Raw genomic sequence first — 27,394 nt, forward strand, 5'->3', positions numbered from 1 at the left:
ATTTACCTCCAGAGACAGAACTGATAAAACACTAAATTAATCTAAGTGCCAGAACTTCTAAGTGCAGAGTGAAGCAAACATTTTTTTAACTTTTTTATTTTTTTATTTTGTTTGTATTTTCTTTTGCAAAATGGCTAATATGGAAAAATGTTTTGCCTGGCTTGATGTGTATAATCAATAGCAAACAGCTATTTTCCTTCTCAAAGAAGGGGGCAGGGAGGGAAAGAAGAAAATAACTTGAAACTCAAAATTTAAAAAAATTGAGTGCTAAACATTTTACATGCTATTGGGAATATGTAATGAAATCAATAAAAATAATTTTTAAAATGTGAATTAACAGCTTGGTAAAAGATGAGCGAATACTGCAGAAAATAACTCCTTAAAATTAGAATTTTTCAAATGGAAACTAATGACCCCATGAGAAATCAAGAAATAATATAAAAATGTCAAAAGATTGAAAAATAGAAGAAATGTAAAATATCTGATAGGAAAAAAAGCAACTGACTTGGAAAATAGATGGAGAGATAATTAAAAAATTATTGTTCTACCTGGAATCCATGAGCAAGAAAAGAGCCTTGACATAATATTCCAAGAAATTATAAAAAAAACTGTCCAGATATCTTAGAATCACAGGGAGGATTACAAATTGAAAGAAGCCATAAGTTACCTCCTGAGAAAAGTCCCAAAATGAATTTTTCCAAGAATATTATAGCCAAAATCCAGATCCCCCAGGGTCACAAACCCCAGGGGTGGAGTAAAGGAGAATATACTTCAAGCAGCCAGAAAGAAAGAATTTAGCTACCATGGATCCACAGGATTCCATAGTAATTCACAGCTGAGCACTTGGAAGATGATATTTCAGAAGGCAAAGACACTAGGATTACAATTGAGAATAACCTACAAAGCAAAACTGAATATAATCCTACAGGGGTGGGCGGGGGGGGGGGGGAGAGACATGTATTTAATGAAATAGAGGAATTTCAAAAATTCCTGATAATAATACTGAAAAGAACATTTGTCATTCAAATACATAATAAACATTTAGTAAAGGCTTTTGACTATGTTTAGAGCATCTGCTACATGACACTGAGGAGTACCTGTGGCGAATCTATGTATTTTTTTATGGCTTACTTGGTATTAAAAATAAAAAAAAATCATTGAACATAGTCAGACCTGGGGTTTTTTCTATTAAGTCATAACTAGGAATTGTCCATGAAAGATATATCTTTCTTTTTTTTTTAGTATTTTACTTTTATTTTTCTTCATTTACATGGAAGAACAATTTTTAACACTCGTTTTTAAAGCATTGAATTCCAAATTCTCTCACTTCCTCCTTCCCCCCCTCCCCCGCCCCTTTATTGAGAAGGCAACAGTTAGACATAGGCAATACATGCGTAGTCATGCAAAACATCCATAATAATCTTGGAAGACATATTTTCCTAACTATTTCTTTGGCAGCATACAAGACACAGTCTTTCTCTAGGCCTTAGTTTCCTTATCTGTAAAATGAGGGTTTTAGACTGAATAGCTCAAAGGCTCTTCCATTTTTTACCATTTTGAGAGTATATATTTGATAAATTTCAAGGATTTTTTAAAAGACTTTTTAAAAAATGGGTATATATGTGAATTCTTCTTTTACTGATAGTGTAAAAACAACCAGAAGATAAATACTTTTCCTGCCTCTATCTCTCTACACTTACTTCCCACTTGATATGCCTCTTTGCAATGATACCCGACTGGCCTGAGCTGTCAATCAGAATGTTCATTAACTGATGATTAAGTTGACAAACACTGATTCATCTTCTATTACTTCATTAGGTTTGTTGGCTTTGCTGTTGATATTTATTTCCTGTCTGCCTAATATTTACCTGAAAAGTGTCTGCTCTCTAGCTTCCAAAAGTGCTTTGAAGCCTTCCACATACTATTTTTCCATTTGCTCTTGGACCCAACGGAGAGAAATGATGGAGTTTAAATTTGGAGAAGTACATACACTCACATCTACACAGAGACCTTTTCTTGAAATATTCAGGCACTTCACTGAAGGGAATGCGTTTTCCCACGCCATTTTTTTCTGGGGAAAGTAATGTTTAGTTTTGTTTTTTAGCTCTAGTCCTTTGGTGAAAGTTTCCTTTCTGACCCTTGACCTAGCAGGAATATCATTTCTAAAAGCATATATCATCTTAGAACTCCCAGCTTAGCTCTGAGACTCATTCAAAATCTCATCTTTTTTTAGCAAGTGCTAAATTGGAAAAGCTAAATTCTCCAATCCTCAAACCAAAAATTGTAGCTACTCCCAAATGAAAAGTAAACTGGGCCATCAAGCTAGAAGTTAAGAAAATTGTTACCTGGTTTTTCCCCTTTGTACAATCTCTGCTTAAGAACATTATCATGAGAAGGAATAACTGGACTTAATACTTGTAAAATTCAACTTTCCAACTTTGCACTTAGGACTATTTTTCGTTTTATTCAAATTTTATGAAGCACCACTGATAGGCTATTGTAATCTTAGGACATCATAAAATTAAAAACTGGCTCCAACTGTAGGTTAGATGAGTCACTGAGGCCAGGCAAGAAGAATAGTGTTACACCTGATTTAACATCAAGAAAGAAGATAGAGTGTGTTGTTTTAAGCAAGAGGACAGGTTCTATAGACAAAGATGGACAGATAGGTAGGTAGGTAGGTAGGTAGACAGACAGACAGATAGATAGATAGATAGATAGATAAGCAGACAGCTAACATTAATTAAATGCTTACTATGAGCCAAACAACATGCTAAATCACGGGGATACAAATAGATGCAAGACGGTTCCTACCTTCATGACATTACATTCTAATGAAGAAAGAAAACATGTACACTGAAACTGGAAAGGGTTACATAAGAAACTTCACTGGTATGTCATGGGGATAGTTGGGAAGTGGTATGGTGCCTGATTTCTGTCAGAGCCAAGGGACCCAGGAGGCAGAGTCTAAGATTGTGTTGGGTGAGAAATAAGGGTGATTGCAGTAGTACAGCTGGCACAATAAAGAGATTATCATGAGTTGTTAACGTGGAAAAGAAAAGATTATTTTTTTAATTAGGCTGTAAATAAATACATCAAGATTGTCAAAGGGAACAGAGAAACATGCCCCTAGTGGGAATACTCAAGCAGAGTCTACCTGCCATAGCAAGAGATCTTGGATTGAGTGGTAGATTAGATGAGATAACCTCTAAAGTCCCCTTGCAAGTTAATATTCTATGATTCTAAAAAGAGCAAAGGGAAAGATAGGAGAAAAGAGGCAGAGATGAGTAGACATAAATAAGAATGGCATAAAGGCTTACATTTCCTGCAGCACAAAATCAGAGTCTTCTTTAGTTCTTTGTATTCATCTTCCATTGACCATCTTCTGTCAATTCAGAGTTCTGCAGATGATATTGTAAAGAATAAAACCTTGAGCCCTCCCCAGTTCTACTGGAGAGAATACAGTTTCATTTTCTTTTATAGACTTTCTGAAAAATAGATTGGGTAGAGCTCTACAAGTTTCAGCAATTGCCTAATAAGTTCCCTGGCCTATTTCAAATTCAATATACAGTATTTCTAGAAGGTATTAACCAGGATAATTATACTGTCCATATATTCCTCTTTAATGTTTGCAATAACCTACAAGAAAATTAATGCAACAGAGAAAAATATAGATAATAATAATAATTTTATTCTCAAGACATCTCTCTATACCAAAGACGTTCAAGACACCAGCTATAAATTAATGTAACAGTGTAAAGTGTTATAAAAATATTGTGGGGAAGGGGAAGCAGCAGGTAGGGAGTATAGACCAGTTATATGCAGATAATACTGCAGCAAAAATGATCCTCAGGATGGGAACATTCCCATTCAGACAGAATAATCCCAAGCTGTCTTTTTGTACCTTAAACAAACCATTGTCATGACCATCATTCACACTCTGCCAATTTACTAATATTTTCATTATCTGCTCTCTGTGGGGGAATACGAGGTTCTAACCTTTAAAGCTGAGTTCTTGACTCAAAAAATAACTTTATATGTGCTTCTAAAGCGTACATTTGTAGCAAGAAATGTTCCACCATAAATGCAACACAGTATGCTTCTGCTAAACCAAAGTACTAAATGGCTTACCCCAGGATGTAAGAAAGCTGCTATGCACATTTCTGTGTCAATACAGGGATAGAATTATTTACTGACAGACATATGTGAAAATGGCTATTGATAAATGGTCCTATAAGTAAATGTATTTTAACCCCAAATGAGGAATTCATGATCATATTCATTAATGAATTTTTTTTATATATGTGGTAACTTTATGATTGTTACCCAATTGTGTTTTAGTGTTTGGTCTTTGTAAAATTCTGTTCCTGATTGTGACGCATTCTTATAGTTCCTAATATGTGAGGAGACTAGGCTGGTGGATTGCTTGAGTTCAGGAGTTTTGAGATACAGTAAGGCTAACAATAATGAGGTGTTCATATTAAATTTGACACCAATATGGAGAGCCACCAAGCTTCCTAAGGAGGGGCAAACTGGCCTAGGTCAGAAATGCAGCATATCAAAGCTTCCATGCTGCTCAGTAATGGGATCACTTCTGTGAGTGACCTGACAGGCCAGATATCAAGATGGACTCAAAAAATAAAACTAGAAGTCACAATGGCAATTGCAAAGATAGATCAAATACACACAGAAGAAATCTGTGCTAGAGTTGACCTTATTCTAAAGGCACTCAAGGATTTCTTTTCAAGATGTTTCAAAGAGTAGATGATACCAAAACAACAGAGAAGATCATGAACAGATGGTATAGATGATATAGATATAGTTATAGCTGTGGATTAGATAAATACAGGCATAGGTATAGATATATAAATAAAATAGATATGCATATATAAATGCATACACATAGATACAAATACATATATGATAAATATACATGTGCACATGCTTATGTATGTTTCTGCATTTGCAAGCACATGCATTTATACAAGTATATGTATATACATGTAGACATATATGTATATTACATTGCATGTATGTGTATATCTACACATAGACATACACAAATACACACAAGCACACACTTCTATATGTGTATATATGTGCGTGTGTGTGTATGTGTGTGTGTGTGTGTGTATAATCAACAAAAAGGTAACTCAAGTTTCCTGGGACAACTGCGAAGTTAATTGACTTGTTGAGAGACAAAAAGGTTGTTCATTTCAGCTACTAAGATATACCAGAAGAGAAGATACTTTTCAATCCTGTGACACTGACCTCAAGAATGTTCCACAAATAGCACATTCCATCTCTCGACTCTGGACCCATTCTCCAGCTGTCCTCCATGATTCTCTCCTTCCTGAATCTACCTACTGACTTATAGATTTCCTTTATTTAAAATACAATTGATTTCATTAGATATTTCCAATTACAGGTAAAAAAAATTGATATTCATTTTTAAAAATTTTGAGTTCCAAGTTTTCTCCCCCCTTTTACTTCTCCCCTATCCCTTGAGAAGGCAAATCTTTTAATATTGATTATACACTTGAAATCATGAAAAACATTTCCATATTACCCATATTGCAAAAGAAAACATGCAAAAATAATTTTAAAAGCAAAAAAGTTTGCTTCTATCTGCCTTCAGAGAACTTCAGTTCTCTTTCTGGAGATGGACAGCATTTTTCATCATGGGTCCTTTGAATTTTTATTGTATTATTGTTTTGTTCAGAGGAGCTTAGTCCTACTCACAGTTGACCATCCTTAAAATATTGCTTTTACAATATACAATACATATTTTATTGTATGTATATTGTATCCTGGTTCTACTCACTTCACTTTTCATGAGTTCATATAATTCTTCCTAGCTTTATTCTGAAAATATACAGCTCATTATTTCTTAGAGCACATTAGAATTCCATCACAATTTTACACAACTTGTTCAGCTATTTCATGATTGATGGGCATCTTCTCCATTTCCAATGTTTTACCATGACAACAAGGAAATTTTTTTTGTTCATATAGATCCTTTTCTTTGGTTTCTTTGGGATATAGAACTAGTAGTGGTATTGCTGGGTCAAAGAGTATGCACAGTTTTATAAGTCTTTGGACATAGCTCCAAATTGTTCTCCAGAATGGTTGGATTAGTTCACAGTTCCACCAACAGGATATTAGTGGTCCAGTTTGTCCACATCCTCTCCAGCATTTGTCTTTTTTTCCCTTTCTGTTGTATTAGCCAATTTGATGGATGTGAGGTGGTATATGAGAATAGTTTTAACTTGATTACCTTTGATCAATAGTGATTTATAGTATCCTTTCAGATAACTGTTGATAGTTTTGATTTCATCTTCTTAAAACTGTTATTCACCTCATTTGTCCATTTAGCATATGGAAAAATTTCTCTTGTCATTATAAATTTGATTCAGTTCCTTACATAATTGAGAAATGAGGCCTTTATCAGATAAACTTGCTATGATTTTTCCCCCAGTTCACTATTTTCCTTCTAATTTTGGCTGCATTAGTTCTGTTTGTGCAGAAAACTATTTAATTTCACGTAACCAAAATTATCCATTTTACTTCTGGTGATCCTCTGTAACACTTGTTGGTTTACGAACTCTTTCTTTTACCATATACTTGAAAGATATATTTTTCCATGCTCTCCAAATTTACTTATGATACCACCTTTTATACCTAATTCATTTATCCATTTTGACCTTATCTTCATATGTAATGCAATATGTAAATCTATGCCTAACTGCTTTCAAGTTTTCCAGCTATTTTTTGTCAAAATTGCTTTAATTTTTGGGTTCATCAAACTCTAGGTAACTATAGTAATTTACTGTAGCATATTGTGTCTTTAATTGATTCCAGTGATGCACAACTTGATTTCTGAGCCATTATTTGATTGTTTTCATGATTACAACTTTGAAATATATTTTAAAATCTGGCAATGCTAGACCACTTTCCTCCACATTTTTTTCATTTAAACGCTCAATATTCTTTTTTCTTTCCTAATTGATTATTATCATTTTTTCTAGCTCTAGAAAATAGTTCTTTGATAGTTTAATTGGTAGGACACTGTATTATCAAGTTAACATAGACAGAATTGTAATTATTATTATACTGAATCAGTTTGATCATGATCAACCAAAATTTCTCCAGTTGTTTAGATCTGTGCAAAAGTCATTTTCTGAACTAGTTGTTTTTTGTTTTGTTTGATAATCTAGGTTTCTCTAAGTATGCAATTATGTCATCTGCAAAAAGTGATAGTTTTGTTTCTTTATTGCTTTTTATTCTTTTATTTTATTTTTTTCTGATCTTATTCTATAGGTAACATTTCTAATATAATAATGAATAATAATGGGGATAATGGACATCTATACTTCAAACCTGAGCTTATGGGGAAGAGAGAAATTTATACTCATCACAGAATTGCTTGCACTTGTTTTAGACAGGTACTACTTATCATTTTAAGAATAACTACATTGGGGGGCAGAGCCAAGATGCTGACTGGAAAGTAGGGACTTGCTTAAGCTTTTCCCCAGGTCCCTCCAAACACCTGTAAAAAATGGCTCTGAACAAATTCTAGGGCTGCAGAACCCACAAAATAGCAGAGGGAAGTAGGGCTCCAGTCCAGGACAGCCTGGTTGATCACTGGGAAGGGTCTATCACACACAGCTGGGAGCAGAGTGGAGCACATCCCACCATGGGCCATGCCAGGACCAACTAGACTGGGAGCAGGGCAGAACAGGCCACAGGGCCCTGAATCATTGAGTTGTGGCAGTTAACAGATTTCTCAACCCACAAACACCAAAAGACAACAGAGCAGGTTAGTGGGAAAACTGCTGGACTGGAGTAAGAAAAATGTGCAGCCAGTTCCAGCACTGGGGGCAGTGGAGGTGGTGCAGCTCTGGGGCTGCTTTCCAAGCTCCAGCTGTGGCTGCTTCTGGCCCCCTGGCCCACCCAGTGGGAGGAATGAAGCCTCAGATCAGAGCGGGAGTGCAGAGCCTGATTGGACCTGAGTCGTGGTCCTGACTGGCAGTTCTTGGGGGAGGAGGAGCACTGGTGTGGCAGAGCTTGCTGTGTAGAAGTATCTCTGAAAATAGCAGCACAGCCCCTAAAGCTTGGGACAAAGTACTCTCTACTCTATAAGCAGTCAAACCCTGACAAAAAAGCTCAAGGGTCAAGTAGTTGGCTGGGAACATGAACAGGCAGAGAAAATGGACTCTGATTCAGACTTAGACTTTAGAATCTTTTTTTTGGTGACAAACAGAAGATGAAAACATACAGCCAGAAGATGTCAATAAAGTCAAAAGGCCTACACCAAAAGACTCTAATAAAAATATGGATTGGGCTCAGGACATGGAAGATCTCAAAAAGCATTTGGAAAAGCAAGTTAGAGAAGTAGAGGAAAAATTGGGAAGAGAAATGAGAGTGGTGCAAGTAAATCATGAAAAACAAGTCAATGACTGGCTAAAGGAGACACAAATAAATACTGAAGAAAAAAACACCTTAAAATAGACTAACTCAAATGGCAAAAGAGCTCCAAAAAGCCAATGAGGAGAAGAATGCCTTGAAAGGCAGAATTAGCCAAATGGAAAAGGAGGTCCAAAAGACCACTGAGGAAAATACTACACTTAAAAATTAAATTGGAGCAAGTGGAAGCTAGTGACTTTATGAGAAATCAAGATATTATAAAACAGAACCAAAGGAATGAAAAAGAGGAAGACAATGTGAAATATCTCATTGGAAAAATCACTGACCTGGAAAATAGATCCAGGAGAGATAATTTAAAAATTATTGGATAACCTGAAAGCTGTGATAAAAAAATGAGTCTAGACATCATCTTTCAAGACATTATCAAGAAAAACTGCCCTAATATTCTAGGGCCAGAGGGTAAAATAGAAATTGAAAGATTCCACCGATCACCTCTTGAAAAAGATACAAAAAAGAAAACTCCTAGGAATATTGTTGCCAAATTCCAGAGTTCCCAGGTCAAGGATAAAATCCTGCAAGCAACCAAAAAGAAACAATTTGAGTATTGTGGAAACACAATCATGATAACACAAGATCTAGCAGCTTCTACATTAAGGCATCGAAGGGCTTAGAATATGATATTCTGGAGGTCAAAGGAGTTAGGATTAAAACCAAGAATCACCTAACCAGCAAAACTGAATATCATGCTCCAAGGCAAAATATGGATTTTCAATAAAATGGAGGACTTTCAAGCTTTCTCAGTGAAAAGACCAGAGCTGAATAGAAAATTTGACTTTCATACACATAAGACTTTTCTCAGTATTAGGGGAGTTGAAGGGAATACACACACACACACACACACACACACACACACACACACACATATATATATATATATATATATATATATATATATATATGGAAAGGGAGAGAGAGAGAGAGAGAGAGAGAGAGAGAGAGAGAGAGAGAGAGGGCACAGGGTGAGTTGAATATGAAGGGATGATATTTTAAAAAATAAAATTATATTAAGGGATGAGAGAGGAATATATCGAGAGAGGGAGAAAAGGAGAGATAGAATGGGGTAAATTATTTCACATAAAAGTGGCAAGAAAAAGCAATTCATTGGAAGGGAAGAGGGGGTAGGTGAGGAGGAATGAGTGAATCTTAGTTTCATCGGATTTGACTCGAGGAGGAAATAACATACACACTCAATTAGGTATCTTACCCCACAGGAAAGTAGGGGGAAGAGGATAAAAAAGAGGGGACAAAAGAAGGAAGGCAAATAGGGAGAAGAAATAATCAAAAGAAAACACTTTTAAAAGGGATTGGGTCAAGGGAGAAAACTGAATAAAGAGGGACAGGATAGAATGGAGGGAAATATAGTTCATCTTTCACAATATGAGTATTTATGGGAGTGTTTTGCATAATGATACATGTGTGGCCTATGTTGAGTTGCTTGCCTTCTTAAGGACATTGGAGGGGAGGAAAGAAGGGAGAGAATTTAGAACTCAGTTTTAAAAGCAGATGCCCAAAATTGGTTGTTTTTGTATGCAAGTGGGAAATAAAATATCCAGGCAATGGAGCATAGAAATCTCTATTTCCCTACAAGAAAGTAAGGGTGAAAGGGATGGGGGGTGGGGAGTGGGGTGACAGAAGGGAGGACTGACTGGGGAATGGGCCAGTCAGAATGTATGCCATCTTGGAGTGGGGGGGAGGGAAGAAATAGGGAGAAAATTTGTAACTCAAAATCTTGTGGAAATCAATGTTGAAAACTAAAAAATATTAAATAATAAATTATGGAATATAAAAAAAAAGAATAACTACATTGACCTTATGCTTCCTAGTCGTTTTAATAGGAAATGGTAGACTATTTTTCAAAAGTTTTTCCTGCATTTATTGAGATAATCATATTTAGTTTTGTTTTTTGTTATTAATATGGTCTATTGTACTGTTATTTTTATTATGACCACCTGGCCATAAATGTGTGATCTTTCTGGTATACTGCTCTAATAGCCTTAGCAGTATTTTATTTTAAGTTTTTGCATCAATATACCTTATGGAAATTGGTCTGTAGTTTGTTTTGTTTTGCTTTTTCCTGGTTTTTCAGTCCCTGGTTTAGGTATCAATGTTATATTTGTGCCATGAAAGGAATTTGGTAGGAATCCTTCTTTACTTATTTTTTCAAATACTTTATATAATATTGGAATTAAGTGTTCTTTAAATAGATATTGTGTGTGTGTGTGTGTGTGTGTGTGTGTGTGTGTGTGTAAACATTGATAGAATTTACTTGTAAATCCATTTGATTCTGGTGTTTTTTTCTTAGGGAACTGATTGAAGGCTTGTTTAATTTAGGTTTCTAAGATATGATTATTTAAGTATTCTATTTCCTCTTCTGTTCATCTGCCCAGTTCATATTTTTTTTAAATATCCATAAAAGATGGTCAATTTAACTGGCATAATAATTGTGCAAAATTACTTTAATAATTGCTTTGATTTCATCTTCATCAGTTATGCATTTACCCTTTCATTTTTGATGCCAGTAATTTGTATTTTTTGTTTAAATAGTATTCTTCCTAATCACATATTGAGAAAATTTTTAGCATTCATTTTAACAAGATTTTTAGTTCCAGTTTTTTCTCCCTACCTTCCTTTACCTCTTCTGAAAATGGTAGGCAGGTTGATATGGTTTGTACATGTGCTACCATATAAACCATATTTCCACATTCAATACAGTTGATAAAGAAGAAACAGATCTAAAAACAATAAAACCTTGAACAAGAATAGGTGATCCAATCTGCATTCTGAGTTCATCAGTTCTTTATGTGAATATAGATAGCATTTTCCTTTGTGAGTTCTTGGTACTTCTCTTGGATGGTTAGGTTGTTGAGAAGAGCTGAGTCATTCATAATTGATCATCATGCCATGTTGCTGATAGTGTGCATAATGTTTTCCTATTTCTGCTCATTTCACTTTGCATCAGTTTGTACAAGTCTTTTCAGGCTTTTCTGAAATCTGCCTGTTCATCATTTCTTATTGCACAATAGTATTCCATTACATTAATATACTACAGCTTGTTCAGCCTTTCCCCACTTGATGGACATCCCCTCAATTTTCAATATTTTGCCATCAACAAATCTGTTACTATAAATATTTTTGCACATTTAGGTCTTCCCCCCTTTTTTCATGATCTCTTTGGGATACAGACCTAATAGCAGTATTGTTGGATCAAAGGGTATGTACAGTTTGGTTGACCTTAGTGCACAGTTCCAAATTGCTTTCCAGAGTGCTTATATCAAGCCACACCTCTGCCTATAATACATTAGTGTCCCAATTTTACTTCATCCTTCCCAACATTTATCATTTTCCTTTTTTTTCATATTAGCCAATCTGATTGATGTGAGGTAGTATTTCAGAATTGTTTTAGTTTGCATTTCTCTAATCAAAAGTGGTTTAGAGCATTTTTTATGAATACAGATACTTTTGATTTCTTCATCTGAAAACTGTCATTTATCAGTTGGGGAATGACTTGTATTCTCACAAATTTGATTCAGTTACTTTATCAGAGACACTTGCTGTAAAGATTGTTTCTAATCCTGGTTGCATTGGTTTTGTTCGTAAAAAGATGTCAATTTAATATGATCCAAATTATTTATTCTGCATTTCTTAGTATTCTCTATCTCTTGTTTGATCATGAATTGTCCCCCTATCCAGAGAACTGATATATAGGCTACCCATTGCTCTTCTAATTTGATTGCTTCATTGTCTATGGCACCTTTTAGCAAGATGTAATTTCCTCCCTTATTTCTTTTAATTAGATCTATTTTTGCTTTTGCTTTGTCTATGATTTCTTTCCTCAACTGAAGAATAATAGGCTGTGCTCCAGCCCCTTACCTTTACTCTGTATGTGCCTCTCTGCTTCAAGTGTATTTCTTATAAGCAATACATTGTAGGATTCTGGTTTTTGATCAACTCTGGTATCCACTTATGTTTTATGGTAGAGTTCATCCCGTTCACATTCATATTTATGATTACTACCTATGTATTTCTCTCCATCCTAGTCTTCCTCCTGTTTTTCCTCTCTTTCATTTCACCCTTTCCCACTTCATCAGTGTTTTGCTTCTGTCTACCACCTCCCCTGATCTGCCCTCTTTTATGTCAGTCCCCACCTCACCCCTTTTGCTTAATCTCCTCCCCTTCTGCTTCCCTGTTGGGTAAGATAGATGTCTGTACTCAACTAATTGTGTATATTATTCCCTCTTTGAGCCACTACTGTTGAGTCTAAGGTTCAAGCAATGCTCATTGCCTATGCTCTTATCTTCCCCTCCACTCTAAAAGATCTTTCTTGACTGTTCATATGAGGTAATTTGCCCCATTCTACCTCTCGCTTTCTTCTGCACCCTTGGTACTCCTCTGTCTCATCCCTTAAATTTTTTTTGTGTGATCCTGATTGTGACTTCCTGATATTTGAATTGTTTCTTTCTGGCCTCTTGTAGTAATTTTTTTAACCAGATAGTTCTGAAATTTGGCTATAATGTTCCTTGAGGTTTTTATTTTGAAATCTCTTTCTCAAGGTGATTAGTGAATTCTTTAAATGACTATTTTGCCTTTTGTTTCCAGGACATCAGGGCAGTTTTCCTTAATAATTTCTTGAAAGATACCATCCAGGCCTTCCTTTTGAGTATGGCTTTCAGGTAGTCCAATGATTCTGATACTGTCACTCCTGGGTCTATTTTCCAGGTCAGTTGTTTTTCCTATGAAGTACTTCACATTTTTATTTCATTCTTTTGAATTTGTTTTATTGATTAATGATGTTTCTTGATGTCTCATTAGCTTCCACTTGCCCAATTCTAACTTTTAAGGTATTGTTTTCCTTAATTAGCATTTGTACTTTCTTTTCCATTTGGCCAATTGTACTCTTTATGCAGTTTTCCAGACTATTGACTCTTTTTTCATAATTCTCTTGCATCACTCTCATTTCTTTTCCCAATTTTTTTTCTATCTCTCTTACATGATTGTTAAGTTCCTTTCTAACTCTTCCATGAGATCTTTCTCGACTTGAGGTCTCTTTTTCTTTGGGGTTTTGCCCACATGTGTCTTGACATTGTTGTCCTCTTCTGAGTTTGTGTCTTGGTCTTCATTGTCATCATTAGAACTTTCTATGGTTAGATTCTTTTTTTAAAATTTGGTTGCTTTCTGCTCATCTTTTTGTAATTTTTAAATTTATTTTTAATTTTTCCTTTTCTTTTAAATTTGAGCTCTGCTCCCAGGATGGCAGGGGCACTGTCTCTGGTTTCCTGTGCTTGTGGCAGCAGCCCCTGGCTATTTACCTGGTGCTGCAGTGATATTGCATTGAGGCCAACTGGGGTCCCTTCTGTCTGCTGCTGGGATGAGATTGCAGGGTGGGGGTTGCCTAGTGCTGCTGTAGTCCATAGGTGTCTGGCAGCTTACCTGGTGCTGAGCTGGGGTCCTTGTGGTGGTGTCTGGCATATGCTGAGGCCTGGTGGTGTGTTTCTGTGTTCCTCTGTGGCTACACTGAAGCACATGACAGAAAGGCCTCTTGAGGCTGACTAGCAGTTATTATGCTGAAGCATGGAGAAAGGGGGGTGCTAGCTGGCAGCTACTTTTTTTCCTTAATCACCCTTAGGGTTGGCATCTACCTGTTTGCCTAGGACTGTGTTAAAGCATATGGTGGTTCTTGGGGCAGGAGTTTGTGACTTCTTCTGGCTATGATGAGGCACAGGTTGGTGTTTACCTGGTCCACTATACTGGGGCTCATGATCTCCCTCTGGTTTGCTGAGGTGGGGCTTGTTGCTGGCTTAGTAGGAAATTTCCCTTCCTGGTCTGTGCTCCCATTTCACCCAAGTGAGACAGACCTTTTTTGCTGATCTTCCAAGTTTCTTGGGCTAAAAGATTATTTCACCTCATCTTTTTGCTGCTTCTGCTGTTCTAGGATTTGTCTGGGGACTCTATCTTATGATTGTTTGGAGGTGAGTATGGGAGAGTTGAAGCAGTTTACTCTTTACTATCTGGGTTTCCAGAAGTCAAAAGAAATAACTAGGTTTTATCATTTTTTTTTATCAAATTAGCCAATAGTTTATCTATTTTCTTTTTCTTTTCATAAAATCGCATGTCCTAATTTTATTAATTCAATTGTTATTTTGTTTAAAATTTTTAATTTTTTTAATTTCTCTTTTGATTTTCAAGATTTTTATTTTAGTGTTTAATTTGGCATTTTTGATTTGTTCTTTCTCTATTTTTTTGGTTGCGTGCTCAATTCATTAATTTTTTCTTTCTCTCTTTCACTGATTCATACATTTAGAAATATAAATTTTTCCCTAAGAACTGCTCTGGACATAGGAGGTAATGTGATGAGGGAGGCAGAGCCAAAATAGAGTAATACAGGTGGCCATCCAGCTGAACTTTCCCAACATTTCCCTCCAAAAATTTTAAAATAACCCCCCAAATCAGATTTAGGAGTGGCAGTGGCAACAAAAGGTCAGATGGAGACATTTTTTTCCAGCCTATGGAAACTTAAGAGGTTGACAGGAGATGTTTGTGAGACTAAGGTGAAGGTCAGCTCAGAGTTTGGCAGGAGCACTAGCAATAGGCCTTAGAGGTGGCCATGACATTAGCAGCAGCAGCAGTAGCAGCAACAGCTTTTGGAGCTTTTAATCCAGAGATGGTAAAAGGATTAGGCAACTGTTCAGAAAGAGATTATGAGGGACCCTTTGCTCTCTCTTGGTACAGCTGACACTGATTGGCAACTCCATTAGCCATACACAGTTTTGAGTCACAGTTCCAGGGCAGAGAGGAGCTCTAGCCCTTGTGACCATGGGAGAGGATGGGACCTCATCACAATTTCAGGGTCAAGAGTAGTGCTAGCATTTGTAGCTCCAGACATGTAGGAGCCTTTCCTGGGTAAAAGCCAGAGCCCAGACCAGAAGAGCAGTGGCTCCACACCTCCCAAGATTATACCACTTTGGAAACATTGTAAACTTGCAGAGTCCCAGATTAGCTCTAAAAATAGCGGCATGAAAAAGTCTGAAGATTGGGACACTTCTGATGCCCCTCTCTGAGTTGAATAGAGCCCAACTTTAACATAAAGTTCAATCAAAAAATAGGCTGGTAAATGAGCAAACAACAACAACAACAAAAGAACTTTACAGTAGCAATCTATTACAGTGGCAGGGAAGACCAAGACATGAACTCAGAAGAAGACGACAATGTGAAAAATTGCTACAAGTAAAGATTCAAAAATAAAATACTGCTGACTGAACCCAAGCCAAACAAAAACTCTTGGAAGAGTTAAAGAAAGGGAAAAGAGTAGTAGAGGAAAAATTGGGGAAAGAAATAAGAGAGATGCAAGAAAATTATGAAAAGAGAATTTACAGCAAACTGACTTGCTAGGAACCAAGATGGCAGAGTAGCACCTAGTCAAACTCTCCCAAATTCTCCTCTAAATAACTCTTTAAATAATGTCAAATTGAATTCTGGAGTGGCAGAACCAACAAAATGTCAGATGAAACAATTTTTTAGTCCAAGGCAACTTAGGAAGTGAGGAAAAAAGTCTGTCTCACTGAATTGGTGAGGGCCTGGAATGAAGGATAGACTGCACAGCACAGGATCCACTGCTATGCCAGAAATGGGCCTTGGAAGCATCTGAATCAGAATATTTGAAAGCTTTCAGCACATGCACATTGGTGAGGAGAGAGGTCAGACAACTGGTCCTAAAGAGATTTCGAGGGAGCCTTTGCTGGCTGAGCTCTCTCAGAAAAAAAAAATTCTTCAGCACCAGATTGATTTACAAGTAAATTCTACCAAAAGGTTAAGGAAAAATTAATCCCAATTTTATATAAACTATTTGGAAAAATATGGGTGAAGAATAATCCCTACCAATTTTTTAATGACACAAATATGGTTTTGATATCTAAACTAAGGACAACAAAAACAGAGAAAGAAAACTATTTCCTTACTGAATATTGATATAAAAATTTCAAATAAAATATTAGCAAGAAGATTTAAACAATATATCATAAGGATCATACCTTATGACCAAATGGAATTTATACCAGGAATGCAGGGTTGGCTTAATATTAGGAAAACTATCAGTATAATTGACCATATCAATAATAATAATACAAGCACATACTTATATCAATAGATAAAGAAAAAATCCCTTGATATAATACAACATCCATTCCTCTTAAAAACACTTGAAATCAATGGAACCTTTTTTCTTTTTAATGATAAGTAGTAGCTATCTAAAACCAAGAGCAATTACTATTTGTAATAGGAAACAAAAGCTTGAAACCTCACCAATAATATCAAGAGTGAAGAAAGATATCAATTACAACCACTATTCTGCAACCTTGTACAAGAAATGCTAGCCATTCCAAGAAAAAAAAAGTGAATGGACAAAAATAGTCCAGAAGGAAACAAAATTATCACTCTTTACAAATATGACAGTACCTAGAACCCTAGACTATTGACTGAAAAGCTAGTTCAAAAAATTAACAACTTTCACAAAGTTGCCAAATATAAAAAGAACTCACATAAATCATCAGCATATTTAAATACTACCAACTAAGCCCAGCAGGAAGATACATTGAGAGAGTTTCGATTTAAAATAACTGCAGCTATTGTAAACTACTTGGAAATCTACCTGCCAAGACAAAAGCAGGGGTTATATGAAGACGATTATGAAACACTCTTTAAACAAATAAATGGAGAAATATTGATTGATCATGGTTAGACTGAGTCTATAACAAAAATGATAATTGTACCTAAGTTAATTTATTTATTCAGCATCATGCTAATCAATGTACGAAAAAACTTTTTTAGAGCTAGAAAAAAATAAATTGGTTAGGGAGGAAAATATGTTTGGAATATTAATAGAAACAATGAAAGAAGGTGTTAAGGAAGGTAAGTTCTAGATTTCAAACTATAATATGAAGTGTTAATCATGAAAACAACCTAGTACTGTCTATGAAGTAGAGTCGTGGATCAGTGTAATAAATTAGGAGCACAATACTCAGTAATACAAGTCCATAGTAATCTAGTGTTTCATTAACCCAAAGATCCAAGCATGCATACCCTTTGACTATGCAATGCCACCATTAGTTCTGCATCCCAAAGACACTAAAAAAAGGAAAAGGACCTATGTCTACAAAAAATATTATACCAGCTCTTTTTTGTGACAGCAAAGAAATAAAGATTGAGCGGATGCCCATCAATTGGAAAATGGTTGAACAACTTATTGTATATGATTGTGATGGAATACTATTGTGCTGTATGAAATGATTAGCAGGATGGTTTCATTTTAAAAAATTTTTTTTCAGACAAAGAGAAAAAGAAAGTTTCTCAAAGATTTGTCATAATGGTAGATTCTTAGAGAACGTAAGCATTGGCTAGACTCTTAAGGAATCTGAGCCTTTGTGACACTTGTATTGACAAGAGGGCCAGAACAATCTGAGCTAGATTGAATGTGAGCAATTTCATGGAGGCAAGATGGATTTTTTATATAGAAAGTCCGTGGGAGGGATGTACAGTGGTTCTGGGGTGATGGGAGGAGGGGTTTAGGGAGGGTCCTGTGGAGGTGTCTAAGGAGGCTGGGGTGATGAGAGGTCAGACTCCAGGAATGGGATTAAGGGTGGGAAATAACTGAAGGCTACAATGGAGGGCTAGGCTAGGTTAAGGGTAACAGATTTATGCATGAAAAGCTTATGGCCTCAAGCAAACACTAGATCAAGTGGGAAGATTAACGGAGGGGTTTAAGGGAGTTCCCAGTGCCTATATCCCATCATTCCTCCCTCAGACAAATGGGAGCTAAATTCTTTTGGGGTAAGAGACGAAGGTCTTGGTTTCTGAAACTGCTTCCTTCTGGCAAAGGGTGTAGACCTGTCCCTGCCTTGAGGGGTCTTCTTCAAGGGGTACATAGCATGAGCAGTCATCTGGAAGTTGATGACTTGGACCCTAGAGGAGAGAAACCTTGCAAGGAGGTTAAGCAAATAAGGACCAAACAGACAGCATAGGAGTATAGAGAAAGGACAATTTCCCTGACATGAAAGACAATTTTCCTGGAGGAAATTAAAGACGACTATGGCAAGGCCAAAACATAAAAGGAAAAGGGTGTGTTTGATAGGAGGGTTTTTTTTTTCCTATCAGATACCTACTTTTTTTTTCCAAATTGCTCCATGGAAAGCATATTTCCAGTCAATAAAAATGTTTACTCTTTTATTTTCCCCTAGCTCTAGGGCTCTCGTGAGTGCCCAGAAGGCAGGGTCCCAGGGTGCGGGGTTTTGACTTCTATGCTGTGGTGAAGACTATTTCATACCTAGCTCTCCTAATCCCTTGTTCTGTGTACCACACTGCATTGGGTTTGGGGAGTGTGTAGCACACCCAAAGAATTAGGTCAGGGGTATCTAAGAGCAAGGCTTCGTATTTGGTGAGCCTTTGGCTAGACAGCCACTGGTAGGATGGTTTTAGGGAAACCTGTGAAGACTTGTAAGAACTTATGCAAAGTGAAGTGACCAAAACCTGGAGAAGATTGTACACAGTAACAGCAATTTTGTAAGAAGATGAACTGTGAAAGGCAGCTACTGTGATCAAGCTAATGATGCAAGATAATCCCAAAGGACACATGATGAAAAATGCTATGTGTCACTAGAGTAACAACTGATGAACTTTGAATGCCGACTGAAGCATGCTTTTTTGTAACTTCATTTTTCTTGGATTTTTTGTGCATTTTTCTTTTGAATATGGCTAATATATGTGTATGCACACATACACACACAAACATATATATATATACACACTTATACACACATACATATATATCACACACATACACATATAATCAAAATCAAATTTCTTGCTTTCTCATGGAAAGGGAAGGGGAGGGCAGATGGGGCAGAATTTGGAATTCAAATTTTTTAAATGACGGTTAAATTTTTTCACATGCAATTGGGAAATAACATGAATTAATGAAATAAATACAAGCATTTTATTTAAAAGTTGTATCATCTGATTGTGATGAAGTACTACTGTGCTATAAGAAATAGAAGAAGGATGGTTTTAGAAAAAAAAAAACATGGTAATGTAAACCAGTATAAACTGACAGAAAATGTACTAAGAACACCTGGGAGATCATAGTATATAGCAACAGCAATGTTGTAATGATGATCAAGTATGAAAAAGACTACTCTGACTAAGATTCTTAATAAAAAAATTCTATCCACCTCCAGTTACAGGAAATAACGAATAATGGTCTCACTTTTTTTGTTTTTCTTGCTTTTTTTGATACAGCTAATATTGAAATATGTTTTGCTTGATTTCATATGTAAAATTAATTGATATTTTGCTTGCTTTAATATTGGCTGTGGGAGGAGTAGGAAAGAGGGTGAAAATTTGAAAGTTAATATTTTTTAAAATGTTTAAAATGAGTAAATAATATTTTTAAAAAATGCTTTTGCTGCATCCCACGAATTTTGGTTATGTTGTTTCATTCCCTTTAATGAAATTGTTGACAATTTCTATGATTTGTTACTTGACTCATTCATTCTTTAGTATTATGCTGTTGAGTTACCAATTAATTTTAAATCTATGCTTCCATTGCCCTTTGGTGAATGTAATGTTTATTATGTTATTGTCTAAAAGAGCTCTTTAATATTTCTCTATTTTAGCATTTGGTTGTGAGGTTTTTATGTCCTAATACATGACCAATTTCTGTGACTATTCCATGTACAGCTGAGAAAAGGGTATGCTACTTTCTATCCCATTCAATTTTCTCTAGAGGTCTATCATATCTAACTTTTCTAAGACTGTATTCAATATTTTGACTTCTTTCTTATTTGTTTTGTGGTTAGATTTACTTAAGTAGGAGAGGGAAAGTTTGAGGTACCTAATAATAGAGATTTATTGTACATTTCTTCCTATAATTCATTTCACTTTTCCTTTAAAAATGTGAGCGTTATGCCACTTGGTTCATAAATGTTAATTATTGATCATCTGTGGTGCCTTTTAGAATAAGTAGTTTCCCTTAATTAGCTCTATTTTTCCTTTTGTTTCTCTGAGATCAGGATTGCTAATCCTGTCTTTTTTAAAACTTCAACTAATGTATAATAAATTCTGCTCCAGCCCCTTCTTTCAACTCTGTGCCTCTTTATTTCAAGTGCATTGGATTTTGGTTTCTAATTCATTCTCCTACCAGCTTCTGTTTTATGGGTGAGTTCATCCCATTCACATTCACAGTAGTGATTAGTAACTGTGCTTTCACCTCTCTCCTATTCTCCTCTGTTTATCCTCCTCCTCTCTGTCTCTTTTGATCCTGTCTCTCCTCTAAAATCTGTTCTGCTTCAGACCACTGTCTTCCTTTATCTCCCTCCCTTTTATCATTCTCTTTCTTTTATCCCTTTCCTTTCCTACTTCTCTGTTGTGTAAAATATATTTCTATGCCCACTTGAGTATGTGTGTGTGTGTACATTTCTTCTTTGAATCAGTTTAAATGACAGTGAGATTCAACTGTTGCCCTCCACCAAATACCATTTACCCCCTGCTCTATTAAAACTCTTCTTTACATGTTTTTATGTGAGATAATTTCCCTATTCTTCCCCTCCAATTCATCTTCTCCCATTTCACTCTTTTTCATCCATCCATTTTTTACATCATCCCAAGATAATCAATTCACTCCAACACCCTCTATTTATGTACAATACTTTGAACTCCCCTATTAATAACAACGTTATTAGAAGTTACTCGTATCATCTTCCCATATAGTTATACAAACAGTTAACCTTATTGAATCCCTTATGATTTTTCTTTCATGTTTACCTTTTTGTCCCTCTCTTGAGTCTTGTATTTGAAAGTCAAATTTTCCATTTATATCTAGTCTTTTCATCAGAAATACTTGAAAGACTTGTTTTTCATTAAGTATCCATTTTTTCCCTTCAAGGATTATACTCAGTTTTAATGGATAGGTTATTCTTGGCTATAATCCTAGATCTTTTGCCTTCTAGAATATTGTATTCCTTTAATTTGATAACTGCTAAATCTTGTATAGTTCTAAAGGTGGCTCCACAATATTTGATATTTTTTTCTTTTTGGTTGTTTGAGTATTTTCTCTTTGATCTGAGAGGTCTGAATTTGGATATAATATTCCTGGGAGTTTTCATTTTCAGCACAATTAGTGGATTCTTTCAATTTCTATTTCACCCTCTGATTCTAGAATATTATGGCAGTTTTCCTTTATAACTTCTTAAAATGTGCTAGGTTCTTTCTTTGATTGTAGCTTTCAGGTAGCACAATAATTCTTAAATTATCTTTCATTGATCTATTTTCCTGGTGAGATTTTTTTCAATGAAATGTTTCTTATTTTCATTTTTTTTTCATTCTTTTGACTTTATTTTATTGTTTCTTGATTTCTCATGGAGTCGTTAGCTTCTACCTGCCCAATTCTAACTTTCAAAAAACCGTTTCATCAATGAATGTTTCTACCTCTTTTTCCTTTTGGCTAATTATATTTTAAGGTATTATTTTCTTGAATATTTTCTATGACTCTTTTACCAAACGGCTGTCTTTTCACAAATTTCTTCTCTATTCTCATTTATTTACCTAATTTTTCCTCTACAACTCATATTTGGGTTTGAAAAAAAATTAGGTCTTCCAGGAATTCTTGTTGGACTTCTGTGCAAATCACTTTTTTTGAGGCTTTGTTTGTAGCTGTTTTGACTTCATTGTCTTCTAAGTTTATGTCTTAATCTTCCCTGTCACTGTAGTAAATTTTTGTCTGGTTCTTTGTTATTGTTGTTGTTTGCTCATTTTTTTTGATCTATTTCTGTAATTTCAAATTTATTTTAAAGTTTGACTCTATTCCCAAGGCAGTGGGGATGGAGGAAAACCACTCAAAGTTTCAGACTTTTGTTCACTGCTCTTTCAGAGCTACTTCTATAGATCTGGAATTTTTCAGTGCTTCCAAGTTAATGTGACTGGGGAAAGGTGTGGTTTCTCCTCTTCTAAACTTCAGCCTTGTTCTTACCAACAAGAGCCCTTTATCTCTAGGGATTTCAATTGAGACCGCTTCTCCAGGACATTGCTCCCTTAAGACTAGAAACAATACTGTTCCTCAGAGCCCCTGCTCCTTTGGGATAACAAGCTGTACTGTTCCTCAATGTCCCTGAACCCTTGTAACTTAAAGTGATATTGTTGCTCAAGGCCGATGCTCCCGCTTGACTAAAGTGCTCCTTTCCACCCTGGATCTGTGACCTATTGCAGTCAGTGGAGTTGCCAAACAGCTTCCAGCCCTGCATCCAGTGCTAGCACCAGGGTCCTTTGTAATCTTTCCCTGACCAGTTGACATTTCTTCTTCTCATCTCTGGCTTGAGAGCTCCAGAAGCTGCTGCTGCTTTTGTTTCCACCATCCAGTCCCACAACTGGTGTTTCATCATTGTGGGCTCCCTATCAACCTTCTCCCCCATTTCAGGGATCTCTTCTTCCAACCACCTTGGCTATCTTGATCTGGAATAATGTCTTACCTCGATCTTTTGTTGGCTCTGTAACTTAAAATTTTGATCTGAGTTATTATCTTAAAATTCTGTGTTAGTAATGTTGGGAGAGCTTGGCTGACCCCTTACCCACTTCCCTCACTCTGTCATCTTGGCTCTGCCCCCAGGACCTGATATCCTTTAAGTCCCAACTAAAATCCCACTCTTTTACAGTAAACTTTTCCCAACTTTTCTTAATTCTAGTGCCTTCTTCCTTTTAATTATTTCTTATTTATCTTGTATATAGGCTTGTTTGTACTTTTTTTTCTTGTCCTCTCTCCAATTAGAATGTGAGCTCCTTAAAAGCAGGGACTGTCTTTTTCCTCTTTTTGTATCCCTAATATTTAGCACAGTGCTCGGTGCATAGTAGATGATTAACAATGCTTATTGACTAACAAAATGACTGAGATTTGGGACTTGAACTCAATTTTTCCTGATTCACAAATGGACCTTTTCTCTACTATACCACATCTTTTCTTATTTTCCCATGCGTTCTTTATAGTAAACATTTTAAGAAACCATAATTGTAATTGAAACCCTTATTATTAAGCTTTAACTTCAAATTCTCTATTCATTGGTCTACTTGACTGGTGAATAGCTTATTAGATATCTTTGTCTGAATTATCAATATAACCCAAAACTGACTATCCTACCCCTACCAAGGAGCTGACCCTTTCCAAAACAATAATGATACTGAAAAACCTGGAAGCAGAGATCAAAAGCAAAGAATTAGTTAGCATTACATCTCTTCAAAAGAAGAGGTTAGAGACTGAACAGCTCAACATGTTGCCTCTATCTCTGGACATATATGACTCAATATTTGATTATGGAGATATTCCCATAATGATCTAAATTAGCACACATTTGGTTGGAGATTAAAATGCAATGCAGAAAAAGCAAAAAAAAAGTCTTATTATCCTTAATAATCCATGGAATATGTATCCTTTCAGATCATTCTATATAAGTGTGTGATTAAAACATATTATAAGATATGAGGATTCTTAGAGACCATAGTGGTTACAGTACAGAACTCAAGGTCATAAAGGCAATAATTTCAATCCTACTTGACATTAGCTTTGTAACTCTGATCAAGTCACTTAAATTCTATGTGACCTCCTAAGATTTATATATTAAGTCATAGATGGTGTACAGTCTGCCTATTAGAGAATATTCCCATTCTAAGGAAAGTAGCAATCCTTCAGTTGTTCTCCTATCTATAAACAAAATCAGTTTTGAAATCCTTGTTGTTAGTATTTAACTTCAATTCCTCTTTCCATTTGTCTACTGGATTGATGAATAGCTTATTAGATGATGTCTTTGTTTGAATTATTGACATGACCCAAACCTGGCAATCTTAACCCTACCATGAACTAGATCTGGTACTAGACAAATCAATAAATAAAATGGGTTAGTTATGAAATATTTTTTCCAGTGAAATTCATTTGTGTATTTTCAAAAAATGCTTTATTTCTATGTACATTAATTTTGGTTCTGTTACTACTTGTGGGTTCTTAGGTAAAGTTGCTTCATCTCATTAACCTCCAATTTCTTTATATGTAATATGAGAGCATTGGAATAGTGTCCGAACAAATAAATTGATTTACACTATACTGTATTTAGTTATTTGCTTTATTAGAAAATAATATTTTAAAATGATATTCAAACAGCTTTTTGTAGGACAGTTTATGACAGAGACCATCCTCTAACAACGAGTCTATCAGTTTAACACAATGAGTCGTGGTCGTATATACTATCATAAAAAATTTCACAGGAAATATTAGAAATTTCTAGGTATTATACCATAGTTTAGGGTATTGCATTTTATAATTTTGGAAAATAGTGTTTATCAAGTGGAAAGTGAAAAAAACAGAAATAATATTTTTGGGTTGTCAAATCATAAGAGTGGGTAGCATACACCTTAAATGATTTACAGTTCAAGAATAAACGAATAGTACTTTCTTGAGAATAAACTAAATTCTATTTTGTCATGCATATAAAGGGTTCAGTGACTTCTGATAATTCATAGCATCTGTTAGAATTTGCAGATGGCCACTCCTTTTCATTAGGAGTTAATAGCATATAAATGTAGCAGTTTAGTGAACTTTAAGTCATAAAGTTTACTTAATTTCATTTAACTTAAAATTTGAGACTCTAATAATTTGGTTCCATAAGTAGATAACTGCATCCATGAACTCATGAACCTATGAACCTCTATCTTATGATCAAATGTTTTGATTCTCTGAGATTTTTGAATGGTGCTATTCTAGGTGCTGAAAATATGCTTCTTTGCCAAAGGCACATATACTTGGAAGCAACACTTGAATCAGCTTGGCATGTGCTTGCCCACAAAAAGATCTGTTAGGAATTTATGTGTGTGTGCTGGACTATGTGTGTATTAGGATAACCATTTTGTGTTTATAAATACTTGATGAAATGCTTCCAAGCATGAAATCAGAATTTTCTCTGTACATAGCAAAGCATTTTCATGAGGCTCATGGAGTTGGGACAGAAAACTCAGCCTTTGACAGAAAGAAAGGGGATTGCCTTAGCTGGCAAATGATGTGTATACTTTAGTAACTCTAAATTAGTCATTTTATTAAAGGAACTTTTCAATATGATTTATGCTTGCATCTAGTTTAAAAGTTAAGAAGATAAAATTGGGAGGGGAGTGGCTTGTTTTATTTTTATTTTTTTTGCTTTTTGCACATTGGTCCTTGCTCAGGAAACGTTGCAACACAGATATATTTAGGAAAAAAGAAAGATGTGGACAAAATGCATGCAAACTCACATTGTCAATACATATCAAAATCTATATAAGAAATTCTTTGTTTTCCAAGGACATCATAAGGAATAAGAATCAGAAGAAGGTGAACACTACTGGAGTGTGCAAGCAATATTCACAAAGGCAGGAACTGTAGTGAAAACCAAAGAGTTAATATTAGATGCATAACAATATATGTATTTAAATAATTTTAAAATGTCTAAAATTATAATTACAAATTCTTCTTCATGAAATACTTTAATGGTCACACTAAAAATACAGTAGAAACCAGATAAAGTATTTATACAAAAACCTCTGGACCCCAACAAACATAGAATTCTTTCATTTAAAATGACCATAGGCAGGTAAATTAAAAACCTTTTGCTGTCACAGTCACTTAAAGAAAGTAATTTCAAGTACACACATGGCCTCAGAAAACACTGGAGACTTCCTCCAGGGTCACTTTTTTTTACAGGAAAAATGTTATTTTTTTATTTGAATATCTTCCTGGCTTTCAAGGTTCATCTATTGCTAAAATGATTACTTACCCTCTTCTTGTGGAAGCCATCATAAAATAAGACTACTATTGTTAATACTATGGGATTTGGTTCTTTAGAACCTCCCAATGAAATGTAATGTTTCAAAACTGAGAATTGGGGACATAATAGTCAGGAGAGGACAATAGCAAAATTTTCAGGTATGCACATATGTTCTTAAAAAAAGGAGAGAAATGTCACCTTAAGGCTACTATTTTAATACACTAAATTCATATCATTTGCAATCTCTGGAATCTGAACCAAATGTGAAACTGAATGGAATTCATATTATGTCCTATCACAAAAGTATATGACATATATAACACACATGCCATATTGTATGGTCCTTTATAAGGCTTCACAAAACCCTGTATCTATCTACATGTAACAACTACAAGAAATGGGGGCCTGGATCTCTCATTTCATTGGTGGGAACTCCCCCTTCTATACAAGTAAGCACCTTCTCTGTAACTGATAATTTTAGTGAGTTCTCTATAGCTCTAAGAAGTTAAATGACCTACCTAAACACATACGGCCAGTATGTGTCAGAAGTAGGACCTGAAACCAGATCTTTCTGGTTCTTACATGCACTGGTTTTATATGACACCTATTTTATCTAAATTGTCTAAACTTACAGGAGATAGTCATTTATTGATACATTATTTAGGATCTTTTTTTAACGTTCAGTGGCCTATTTCACTTGGATTCATAGTGGTAAAGTATATATTGCTATTTTTTCTCTTTCCTGTTTTAAATATTAGCCTAGGAGCAAGGGGCTATCTATCTATCTATCTATCTATCTATCTATCTATCTATCTATCTATCCATATCCATTTTCAAATTTTGTGGTTGTTGTTCAATTGTGTCCAACTTTTTGTGACACCATTGGAGGTTTTCTTGGCAAAGATACTGAAAAAGTTTGCCATTTCTTTCTCCAATTCATTTTATAGATAAGGACACTGAGGCAAACAGTTTTAAGTGACTTGCTCATGTTCATACAACTGGTTAAGTGTCTAAAGTCAGATCTGAACTCAAGAAGATAAATCTTCCTTACTCCAGGCCTAGTGCTCTATCTACTGTGCCACCTAACTGCC

Source organism: Trichosurus vulpecula, chromosome 4, assembly GCF_011100635.1.
Source record: "Trichosurus vulpecula isolate mTriVul1 chromosome 4, mTriVul1.pri, whole genome shotgun sequence".
Classification (NCBI taxonomy): Eukaryota; Metazoa; Chordata; class Mammalia; order Diprotodontia; family Phalangeridae; genus Trichosurus; species Trichosurus vulpecula.